General features: G+C 46.4%; 1 protein-coding gene across 1 annotated transcript in view; it reads left to right on the plus strand.

Annotated features, from left to right (window-relative positions):
• The window catches only part of LOC147102984 (ran GTPase-activating protein 1-like), a 734,758-nt gene that overhangs the window by 202,631 nt on the left and 520,078 nt on the right, over positions 1-12,049 (plus strand). The gene's annotated exons all lie outside the window — the stretch shown is intronic.

Consider the following 12,049-nt stretch of genomic DNA (forward strand, 5'->3'; position numbering starts at 1 on the left):
ACCAGTTGATGTGGTGTATTTGAATTTCCAGAAGGCATTCGATAAGGTGCCACATAAAAGGTTACTACACAAGATAAGAGCTCATGGGGTTGGGGGTAATATCTTGCTACAACTGTACAGGGCGTTGGTGAGACCACACCTGGAGTACTGCGTACAGTTGTGGTCTCCATATTTAAGGAAGGATATACTTGCATTGGAGGCAGTTCAGAGAAGGTTCACGAGGTTGATTCTGGAGATGACGGCGTTGTGTTATGAAGAAAGGTTGAGCAGGTTGGGCCTATACTCATTGGAGTTTAGAAGAATGAGAGGGGATCTTATTGAAACATATAAGATTCTGAAGGGGCTCGACAGGGTAGATGTAGAGAGGATGTTTCCCCTCGTGGGGGAATCTAGAGCTAGGGGGCATAATTTCAGAATAAGAGGAAACACTTTTAAATCGGAAATGAGGAGGAATTTCTTCTCTCAGAGGGTTGTGAAACTTTGGAATTCTCTTCCCCAGAGAGCTGTGGAGGCTGGGTCACTGAATATATTTAAGGTGGAGATGGACAGATTTGTGAATGGTAAGGGAGTCGAAGGTTATGGGGAGCAGGCAGGGAAGTGGAGTTGAGGCCAAGATCAGATCAGCCATGATCTTATTGAATGGCGGAGCAGGCTCGAGGGGCCAAATGACCTTCTCCTGCTCCTACGTCTTATGTTCTTACATTAAGTATATATCCAATTCCCCCTTGAAAGTTATACAAAGCTATGGCACTGTACACTACATGCCATGTTCATTTCATGATGATTTTAGTAAGGAATTACTGTCGTAAGGGGACGTTGAGTTTGTTTTCTGTTATTACAAGAATGTGATGCATCAGCTGAAACTGCTTTATTTCCCATCTAAATGGTAATCTTCCGTTGTCTGGTCATTTAGATTATAGCGCATTTGCCAAAAGAAAATCCATTTTTAGATGAAACGTTGTAAAGTGCAGCGTAACATATTTAATTAATAATATAAAGAAAGATGTTAATGTGTAAAGAGACAAGACAGTTGCTTGGCAAGAAGACATCTTCAATGTGAATGAATGCTGTAGGAATTTAATAAAGGGATGTTACTGAAACGTATTCTAAGCTAGACGGCCAGCACTACAAATCTTTCTTGAGTTACACCTTGTAACCACTTAACCTGAGAGAATATGCAAGTCTGGTTATTTGAATGAATGCATTCATTTAAATAGATAATGACACTCTAACAGAGAAATTTCGGGACAGGCCGAGCTCCTGGATCACGCCCCTCATTGGCTGCAGAGGTAATTTTATACGGCATTGGCATCCACCCATCACCCTTGTACTCACTGACCCACATTGGTGCCTGGGCTGACAACGCCTTGATTTTAAAATTCTCATCCTTGTTTTCAAATCACTCCATGGTTTCGCCCCTCCCTATCTCTGTAATCTCCTCCAGCCCAACGACCCTCCGAGATATCTGTGATCCTTCAATTCCGGTCTCTTGCGCATCCCTGATTATAATCGCTCCACCATTGGTGGCCGTGCCTTCAGCTGTCTGGATCCTAAGCTCTGGAATTCCCTCCCTAAATCTCTCCGCCTCTCTACCTCTCTCCTCCTTTAAGATGCTCCTTAAAACCTACCTCTTTGACCAAGCTTTTGGTCACCTGCCCTAATATCTCCTTATGTGGCTCGGTGTCAAATGTTGTTTGATAACCGCTCCTGTGAAGCGCCGCGGGACGTTTTACTACGTTAAAGGCGCTATATAAATGCAATGTTTTGTAAGGGCTAAAATGTACTCTGTTGATGTCACTACTCCAAAACATTTACTGAATGACTTTTTTTTTTAAATTAAGTGGCTGCACAAATTGTGAAATATAAACTTGTTTTCAAGGTTTGACCATTATTAGGTGGTGAATCAATCTTTAAGTCTAATTTTCCTTTTTCCCCACTTCCTATTGTACTGTTTTGTTCTGGTCTATACCTGCACGTGGACTGAATAATAAAAAGCAAAATACTGAGGTTGCTGCAAATCTGAAACAAAAACCGAAAGTGCTGGAAATGCTCAGGCAGCGTCTGTGGTGAGTTATCATTCCGGGTTTTGAAGACGTTTCCACAACTGAAACGCCAACTTGTTTGTCATGGACTGACTGGTGATGGGCTCTTTGCAGTGAACCATTTCAGAACGTAACGCTCATTTTGGCTCCCTAAATGGTTCACGTACTGATACAAATCCAGTGCCAGCAGGTTTTTAAGCTAGCCCTCCTATACAGCCTTTCACAGTCACTCATCCACTGTTTCCTCCGACATCCATATTTGGCAGATTGGTTGCTCTGGCCGCTGTTTTACTGCTATTCGCCATCCAGGACGACTCAGGCTCGATAAAGAGTTCTGAGGATTTCAGCAGATAATGTTTCTGTGCTGTGATCTGGTCAGCTTATTAACTACACATGACCAGATCACAGCACAGAAACATTGTCTGCTGAAATCCTCAGAACTCTTTATCGCGCCTGAGTCGTCCTGTACTGCTCCTATATCTGGGGAAGCTCTCCAGAACAGGGTGCAGGAGAAAGCTGGTCATCCGATGGGCCATCTCTCTCCCAATTCTAGCCTCCAAACTCTCTCTCTCTCTCCCCATCACAACTTTTCTTGTCTCTCATTCTTTACCCATGGCCCCTGTTCCTCCTGCTGCTAATTTTGTATACAGTATAGTATCTTACAATCATACAGCACAGAAGGTAGTTCCCAACCATCCGTACATCAAATCTTGCTAACCTCTAACGATGGCCTTACTTGTGTTGTATAATTCTTAATGCCAGCACTTTGATGAAAAATAGGGCAGCTTCATGCTGTACCAATGCATCTGTTTCATAGCTCGGACAAGTACAGCTTGGGTGAAACCGGAAGTCCTGTAACGTCTTGAGTGCACTTTGTCAGGACTGGAATACTCTCCACTTGTCTGGATGAGTGCAGCTCCAGCAACACTCAAGAAGCTCAACACCATCCAGAACAAAGCAGCCCTCTTGATTGGCACCCCACCCACCATCTTAAACATTCACCACCGGCGTACCGTGGCTGCAGTGTAAACCATCTACAAGATGCACTGCAGCAACTCACCAAGGCTTCTTTGGCAGCACCTCCCGAACCCGTGACCTCTACCATCTAGAAGGACAAGGGCAGCAGGCGCATGGGAGCACCACCACCTCCAAGTTCCCCTCCAAGTCACACACCATCCTGACTTGGAAGTATATTGCCGTTCCTTCATTGTCACTGGGTCAAAATCCTAGAACTCCCTCCCTAACAGCACTGTGGGAGCACCTTCACCACACGGACTGCAGCGGTTCAAGAAGGTGGCGCACCACTGACGTAAGAAAACTACTAGGCACTTGGTCTAAGCGTTAAACAAAGCTTTAATCAACTGTTTTACAACATGGAGGTCTAGTTGTGTCCTTCACTAGTTCCTGTTAAGAATGTCCTGCGCAAGCTGGGCCCGTGCCCAAGTATTTATACTCTCCCTGGACAGCACCACCCGCAGGCCGCTCAGTTGATTCAGGGCAACCACCATCTTCTCGAGGGCAACTAGGGATGGGCAATAAATGCTAGCCTTGCCAGTGTGCCCACATATCATGAGTGAATTTTTTTTTAAGTTGAACGTAACTAGTGGCAGCTCTAGGATGTTCATAGGCTGCATTTAAAGACCAAATATTCTGTCCATCTCTTCACATCCTCACCTTATTCAAATCAAGACTGTGGTACCCTCTAATTAATTTTTCACAGGACCTCAAAGCTTACTTCTGCCCTCCCTCCTCTTACAATCTGCAGGCCCTTAAAATCAGAGCTTGGGGTTCACCTAATCATTCATTCTTGATTGATCTCGTCTTCTCTTTTAATCTCTTCTGCCCTGCTGATGTCCTGCTCTATGGGGCTTACTCTTTCACCTCAATAAAAATTAAAACTTTTGATGTTGCCGCACTCACCATCAATAATGAGACATCAGTGAACCAAGCTCATGAGCTCTTGTGACGTCGTGTTGTTTCTTCTATATCTGCTATTTAATCTTATTGTGCATCCTCTTTCTTACGGACTATTTAGCAACCAGCGACTCCACTTGCTCTAATTATTGAATACTGTTCAGCAAATTAGGTACAGGTTGTGCCTCGAATGTATGATTTAGATAAATTACTTTCAACCTGCATTAACTCAACCCACAAAGCGCGACTTTTAATACAACACTAAATTTTGAACCACCTCCTTTGTATTTGCCCCGAGGTTCTTGGTGGCATGTTCAATTTAACTTTCCTATTAAAAATGCAATAGGATATTGTCCCCAAAGTTCTCAAGACGTTGAGCACCGAGAACCACAACTTCCCAGTGGATTCTCCAATCCGAATGGTTCCAACTCTATTTCAATAGTATCAATAGGGTCGGAACAGTGTCGATATAATGGGGGTCAGAGCAGTGTCGATATAATGGGGGTCGGAGCAGTGTCGATATAATGGGGGTCGGAGCAGTGTCGATATAATGGGGGTCGGAGCAGTGTCGATATAATGGGGGTCGGAGCAGTGTCGATATAATGGGGGTCGGAGCAGTGTCGCTATAATGGGGGTGGAACAGTGTCGATATAATGGGGGTTGGAACAGTGTCGATATAATGGGGGTCGGAGCAGAGTCGATATAATGGGGGTCGGAGCAGTGTCGATCTAATGGGGGTGGAACAGTGTCGATATAATGGGGGTTGGAACAGTGTCGATATAATGGGGGTTGGAACAGTGTCGATATAATGGGGGTTGGAACAGTGTCGATATAATGGGGGTCGGAGCAGTGTCGATATAATGGGGGTCAGAGCAGTGTCGATATAATGGGGGTCGGAGCAGTGTCGATATAATGGGGGTCAGAGCAGTGTCGATATAATGGGGGTTGGAACAGTGTCGATATAATGGGGGTTGGAACAGTGTCGATATAATGGGGGTTGGAATAGTGTCGATATAATGGGGCTCAGAGCAGTGTCGATATAATGGGGGTCGGAGCAGTGTCGATATCATGGGGGTCGGAGCAGTGTCGATATAATGGGGGTCGGAGCAGTGTCGATATAATGGGGGTCGGAGCAGTGTCGATATAATGGGGGTTGGAACAGTGTCGATATAATGGGGGTTGGAATAGTGTCGATATAATGGGGGTCGGAGCAGTGTCGATATAATGGGGCTCAGAGCAGTGTCGATATAATGGGGGTCGGAGCAGAGTCGATATAATGGGGGTCGGAGCAGTGTCGATATAATGGGGGTCGGAGCAGAGTCGATATAATGGGGGTCGGAGCAGTGTCGATATAATGGGGGTCGGAGCAGTGTCGATATAATGGGGGTCGGAGCAGTGTCGATATAATGGGAGTCGGAACAGTGTTGAAATAATGGGGGTCGGAGCAGTGTCGATATAATGGGGGTCGGAGCAGTGTTGATATAATGGGGGTGGAAGAGTGTCGATATAATGGGGGTCGGAACAGTGTCGATATAATGGGGTCGGAGCAGTGTCGATATAATGGGGTCACAGCAGTGTCGATATAACGGGAGTCAGAGCAGTGTCGATATAATGGGGGTGGAACAGTGTTGATATAATGGGGGTTGGAGCAGTGTCCATATAATGGGGGTCAGAGCAGTGTCGATATAATGGGGGTCGGAGCAGTGTCAATATAATGGGGGTCGGAGCAGTGTCAATATAATGGGGGTCGGAGCAGTGTCGATATAATGGGGGTCGGAGCAGTGTCGATATAATGGGGGTCGGAACAGTGTCGATATAATGGGGGTCGGAGCAGTGTCGATATAATGGGGGTCGGAGCAGTGTCGATATAATGGGGGTCGGAGCAGTGTCCATATAATGGGGGTCAGAGCAGTGTCGATATAATGGGGGTCGGAGCAGTGTCGATATAATGGGGGTCGGAGCAGTGTCGATATAATGGGGTCGGAGCAGTGTCGATATAATGGGGGTGGAACAGTGTCGATATAATGGGGGTCGGACCAGTGTCGATATAATGGGGGTCAGAGCAGTGTCGATATAATGGGGGTCGGAGCAGTGTCGAAATAATGGGGGTCGGACCAGTGTCGATATAATGGGGGACGGAGCAGTGTCGATATAATGGGGGTCGGAGCAGTTTCGATATAATGGGGGTCGGAGCAGTGTCGATATAATGGGGGTCGGAACAGTGTCGATATAATGGGGTCGGAACAGTGTCGATATAATGGGGGTCGGAACAGTGTCGATATAATGGGGGTCGGAACAGTGTCGATATAATGGGGGTCAGAGCAGTGTCGATATAATGGGGGTCAGAGCAGTGTCGATATAATGGGGTGGAACAGTGTCGATGTAATGGGGGTCGGAGCAGTGTCGATATAATGGGGGTCGGAGCAATGTCGATATAATGGGAGTCGGAGCAGTGTCGATATAATGGGGGTCGGAGCAGTGTCGATATAATGGGGGTCGGAACAGTGTCGATATAATGGGGGTCAGAGCAGTGTCGATATAATGGGGGTCGGAGCAGTGTCGATATAATGGGGTCGGAACAGTGTCGATATAATGGGGGTCGGAACAGTGTCGATATAATGGGGGTCGGAGCAATGTCGATATAATGGGGGTCGGAGCAATGTCGATATAATAGGGGTCGGAGCAGTGTCGATATAATGGGGGTCGGAGCAGTGTCGATATAATGGGGGTCGGAACAGTGTCGATATAATGGGGGTCGGAACAGTGTCGATATAATGGGGGTCGGAGCAATGTCGATATAATGGGGGTCGGAGCAATGTCGATATAATAGGGGTCGGAGCAGTGTCGATATAATGGGGGTCGGAACAGTGTCGATATAATGGGGGTCGGAGCAGTGTCGATATAATGGGGGTCGGAACAGTGTCGATATATTGGGGGTCGGAGCAGTGTCGATATAATGGGGGTCGGAGCAGTGCCGATATAATGGGGGTGGAACAGTGTCGATATAATGGGGGTGGAACAGTGTCGATATAATGGGGGTCGGAACAGTGTCGATATAATGGGGGTCGGAACAGTGTCGATATAATGGGGGTCGGAGCAGTGTCGATATAATGGGGGTCGGAACAGTGTCGATATAACGGGGGTCGGAGCAGTGTCGATATAATGGAGGTCGGAACAGTGTCGATATAATGGGGGTCGGAGCAGTGTCGATATAATGGGGGTCGGAGCAGTGTCGATATAATGGGGGTCGGAGCAGTGCCGATATAATGGGGGTCGGAGCAGTGTCGATCTAATGGGATCGGAGCAGTGTCGATATAATGGGGGTCGGAGCAGTGTCGATCTACTGGGGGTCGGAGCAGTGTCGATATAATGGGGGTCGGAACAGTGTCGATATAATGGGGGTCGGAGCAGTGTCGATATAATGGGGGTCGGAGCAGTGTCGATATAATGGGGGATGGAGCAGTGTCGATATAATGGGGGTGGAGCAGTGCCGATATAATGGGGGTGGAACAGTGTCGATATAATGGGGGTCGGAGCAGTGTCGATATAATGGGGGTCGGAGCAGTGTCGATATAATGGGGGTCGGAGCAGCGTCGATCTAATGGGGGTCGGAGCAGTGTCGATATAATGGGGGTCGGAGCAGTGTCGATCTAATGGGGGTCGGAGCAGTGTCGATCTAATGGGGGTCGGAGCAGTGTCGATCTAATGGGGGTCGGAGCAGTGTCGATCTAATGGGGGTGGAACAGTGTCGATATAATGGGGGTCGGAGCAGTGTCGATCTAATGGGGGTGGAACAGTGTCGATATAATGGGGGTGGAACAGTGCCGATATAATGGGGGTCGGAGCAGTGTCGATCTAATGGGGGTCGGAACAGTGTCGATATAATGGGGGTGGAACAGTGTCGATATAATGGGGGTCGGAGCAGTGTCGATCTAATGGGGATGGAACAGTGTCGATATAATGGGGTCGGAGCAGTGTCGATATAATGGGGGTCGGAGCAGTGTCGATATAATGGGGGTGGAACAGTGTCGATATAATGGGGGTGGAACAGTGCCGATATAATGGGGGTCGGAGCAGTGTCGATCTAATGGGGGTCGGAACAGTGTCGATCTAATGGGGGTGGAACAGTGCAGTAATGCCACACTGAGATAAACGTCAGGCTGGTTCTACAGCGGGTGGCTGCTGTGTTTCGCCAGGCTACTGCCCAGGCGATGAGGGTGAAAATGAGCCCCTTTTGAATTTCGGTTTGTTGCTTAATTTTAAGCCCTTAAGTAACTTCTTTTCTGTCTGTCTAGCCCATGAGGTGGTCCGAGAGCTACTTGCAGCCCATTTCCTCCTCGCCCACGGCCCTCGGCGGACTGACAGCTGCATGCGTCTTTGGCCTTTCAATGTGGCTCAGCCGTGAGAAGCTGTCGCTGAAATTCAGTGCTCTTCCTCTCCTTGACTTTCTGTCCAGCGGGAGGAGGCACGAGAATACAGTTAAGAAGTGGTGCTTCCCCAGCAAGGGAACGGGCCCTATTGAAGTATAGGATCTAAAACAGTATTCTTCTGTTGGGCAGTGCCTGGATTCCTATTAGTAACAAGTGCCCATAGTGGCATGATTGAAATCGGCAGCTATGGACACAGACCTCTGTCCCATTGCAGCATAGTTCAAGCAACTCTGAGCCCCTCTCTCCTCCAATTGCCCCTCCTATTGCCCCTCAAATTACCTCCCATCCTCTCCACTTCCCCCTCTTCCTTTGAAGCCCACCTCTTTGACCAAGCTTTTGAACACACCCGCCTAATATCTCGATCCTAGATTCAGCATCCATTTTTTAATTACGCTTCTATGAAGTGCCTTGAAATGTATTTTTATATTAAAGGCGCTGTCCAAATGCTGAAAGTCATGGCCAGGTGTGGTTTTTAGCAGCAGACCTCAGTGAGGTGTCTCACGACACCTCTGATGAAGAATGGGAATAGTTCTCTACTCTGCCCCAACACACCATGTCACTGTCATGTGTTTATGACAGGCAGTACATGTGACTTAGCAATTCTGGCCCGTTTCCAGAGAGCATTTAGAATGGAAACTTGACAAATCCTTGCCTTTTCATTTAAGCTGCTCAAATAAGTTAAAGCTGCTTTGTGCATTTTCGATTATCTATGGCTTATAAAACATGTTCCAGTGGACACTGTTGGAAGCTACTGTTTACCAGATGGAATATAATGTTGTCAAGCTCCACTCTCCCCCCAATCCCATTATGTATATTTATTTTCCAATTCCCTTCACGATTGTAATTGCTCTTTCTGTTGTGCTGTTGGAAGGGGACCCTCTAGAATTTCACCTGCCGATTGAAACACTGAATTGGCTGGCAGAGATTATAGATCCCTGGTCCTGCTGAAGAGACAGTTTTATTACATTTTCCTGTTGTTTGTATGTGAATGTATGGAAGAGATTCATTTTCCACAAAAAAAGTAGAATCCACTTATATGCATATCAATATGGAGCTTGCTGTCCCGCTTATTGCATATTGACCTCAATTTAACTTTAACAATATAAGTGAGAATTCTTTGCATTCATAGATCCTTATTAGCAAGAAATTCCAAGGGACCATTCACAAGAGCCACCATTTGTTCACTGCTTGCCCATCACTCAAATAAATAGTAATAATGCATTTCTAGAGTGTGTTGTCACTTTGAAAAGCCTCAGCGCACCGTTAAATGCAGCAGTTGTTTTGTCCCACCAACAGCAATGAGATTAACCATCAAGCATCTGATCTGTGTTTTTCTCTCGGTGGCATTGAGCGAGGGAGGACCTTTGCTCGGCTCCAGGAGAGAAGTCCCTGCTGTTCTTCGAATAGTGCCGTGGGATTTTATAACGTCCGTTGGAACGTAGCTTCTCTGATCCACAGGGCAGCGCCTCTGACAATTGGCATCGGGACTGACTGAATGCTGAGCAGGAATAGGGAGAGAGGATCAGGGTTGGTGACCGAAGGTGGGGTTGATGAGGTAGGTTTGGAGAAGACTACTGAAGGTGGGGGAAAGACATGGCAAGACGGAGGGGGGCTTAGGAAACAAATTGAAGAGGGAGGGAGGAGGTTTCCCAAGGCAGCATTTGGATTTTGCACCAATAACGATATCTTCTGTCTGGTAGAAGATATGCTGAACAATCTGGGAGTCTTTCTGTGGGGTTCGTTTTTCTCCTGAAAGTAGACCCGGAGTGTCCCTTTCAGGACTATGGTTTCCATGGACAGTAATACTTAGTGAGTTGGCATTTCTATAGTCTCGAAGCATATTAGACATCTATCTCCAAAGCAAAACCTTTTATACCGAAAAACAACAGACAAACTGAGCCTGGAAACGAGTGTTCAGCACCATGCAGAAACCTTCCTATCTTTGGGAATTTCACCCGTCTGCTGCAATTTACTTTAAAAACATCACTAAGAAATCTGAAATAAAAACAAAATGCTGGAAATACTCAGCAGGTCAGGCAGCATCTGTGGAGAGAGAAACAGATTTAACGTTTCAGATCAATGACCCTTCACCAGTTCTGATGAAAGGTCATCGAGCTGAAACGTTAACTCTGTCTCTCTCCACAGATGCTGCCTGACCTGCTGAGTGTCTCCAGCATTTTCTGTTTGTATTTCAGATTTTCAGCAGCCGCAGTATTTTGCTTTTATGTTCGAGGTGTAACAGGTTTTCAGCAAGTACAAAGGCTGGGAAAGGAGGGCAGGGAGGAAAGAATAAAAGGGAAGGTCTGTGATAGCGTGGAAAGCCGGAGAGATTAAATAACAAAAGGGATGATACTGCAAGGCAAAAGGGGGAAGGGGGTGGTAATGGTAATGGGACAAGTAAAGAAACAAAAGATGGGTCTAGAGGAGGTGTAACTGGGAACAGCAGATTCACCAACAGCTGCCATCCGAAAAATGGAGGCAGAGGTTATGATCTGAAATCACTAACAAATCTTACCGGCTTGCAATTTTTATTTGATCTTTCTTTTAATAAGTATCTACCATGGTACAGTTCCCAACCTATTACACATGCAAGGGACCACACTGGTCAGAAACCTCAACTCAGCAGATCAGATCAATTAAAACTTGACTGGGAGCAAAGGGCCCTGGTAATAAAGCACTGTGCTTTGTACAAAGGTTTAATAACTCCGTGCCATTCTGCAGTCTGGGGAGCTCGGTGCTGAAGCTAAAGGTAATTTGCATGTTATCCTTCTGCATTAAAGAACTACAAGCTGCATTACACGGTGAGATTCCAGCTCCAGGTCTCCCCGAACAGCACACGGCTAGTTGCACAGACATTGGAGAGAAATTGCACGTGTGGTTTTTATTTTCTTCAATTCATCAGAGGCCGCTTTTTTGGGGGGGATAAAATACATTTCATTCACAATCCCAATTCATTAGCAACTAGAAAATTGAAAGCTCCTCCCCCAGTTAAGTCTGACCACACAATTACACATTTGCTGCATTCTTCTCCAAGATTCTTCTAATTGAGCATGTAATCAGAACACTGTTGGGTAGGAATGTCTCTGTTCACTATTTTAGTTCAGTAGTTGACATTTTTTTTTAACAGCAGGAACAGCAATTTAATCTGAAAACATTATCCAATTTGTTAAAAATAGCACACGGGTTTCTACACATGCAGTGTCCTCACAGCGTGATGATTTGTACAATCTGACTGCTTACAGGTTCCAGAAGAAAGAAAGACTTGCATTTACTACAGCGCCTTTCATGACCACCGGATGTCCCAAAGCGCCTTAAAGCCGATGAATTACTTTTTGAAATGGAGTCACTGTTGTAATGTAGGAAACACAGCTGCAAGCTCCCACAAACAGCAATGTGATAATGACCGGATTACCTGTTTTAGGCTAACTATTGGGCAGATACCGACAGGGAGAACTCCCCTGCTCTTCTTCAAAATAGTGCCATGAGATTTTTTACATCCACTTGAGAGAGCAGACAGGGCCTGGGTTTAACGCCTCATCTGAAAGACGGCACCTCCGACAGTGCAGCACTCCCTCAGCACTGCACTGGAGTGTCAGCCTAGAATTTTTGTGCTCAAGTTTCATGGAGTGGGGTTTGAACCCACAACCTTCATGACTCAGAAGT

The sequence above is a fragment of the Somniosus microcephalus genome, chromosome 21, assembly GCF_052327205.1.
Source record: "Somniosus microcephalus isolate GS21.2 chromosome 21, FLI_Smic_1.0, whole genome shotgun sequence".
Classification (NCBI taxonomy): domain Eukaryota; kingdom Metazoa; phylum Chordata; class Chondrichthyes; order Squaliformes; family Somniosidae; genus Somniosus; species Somniosus microcephalus.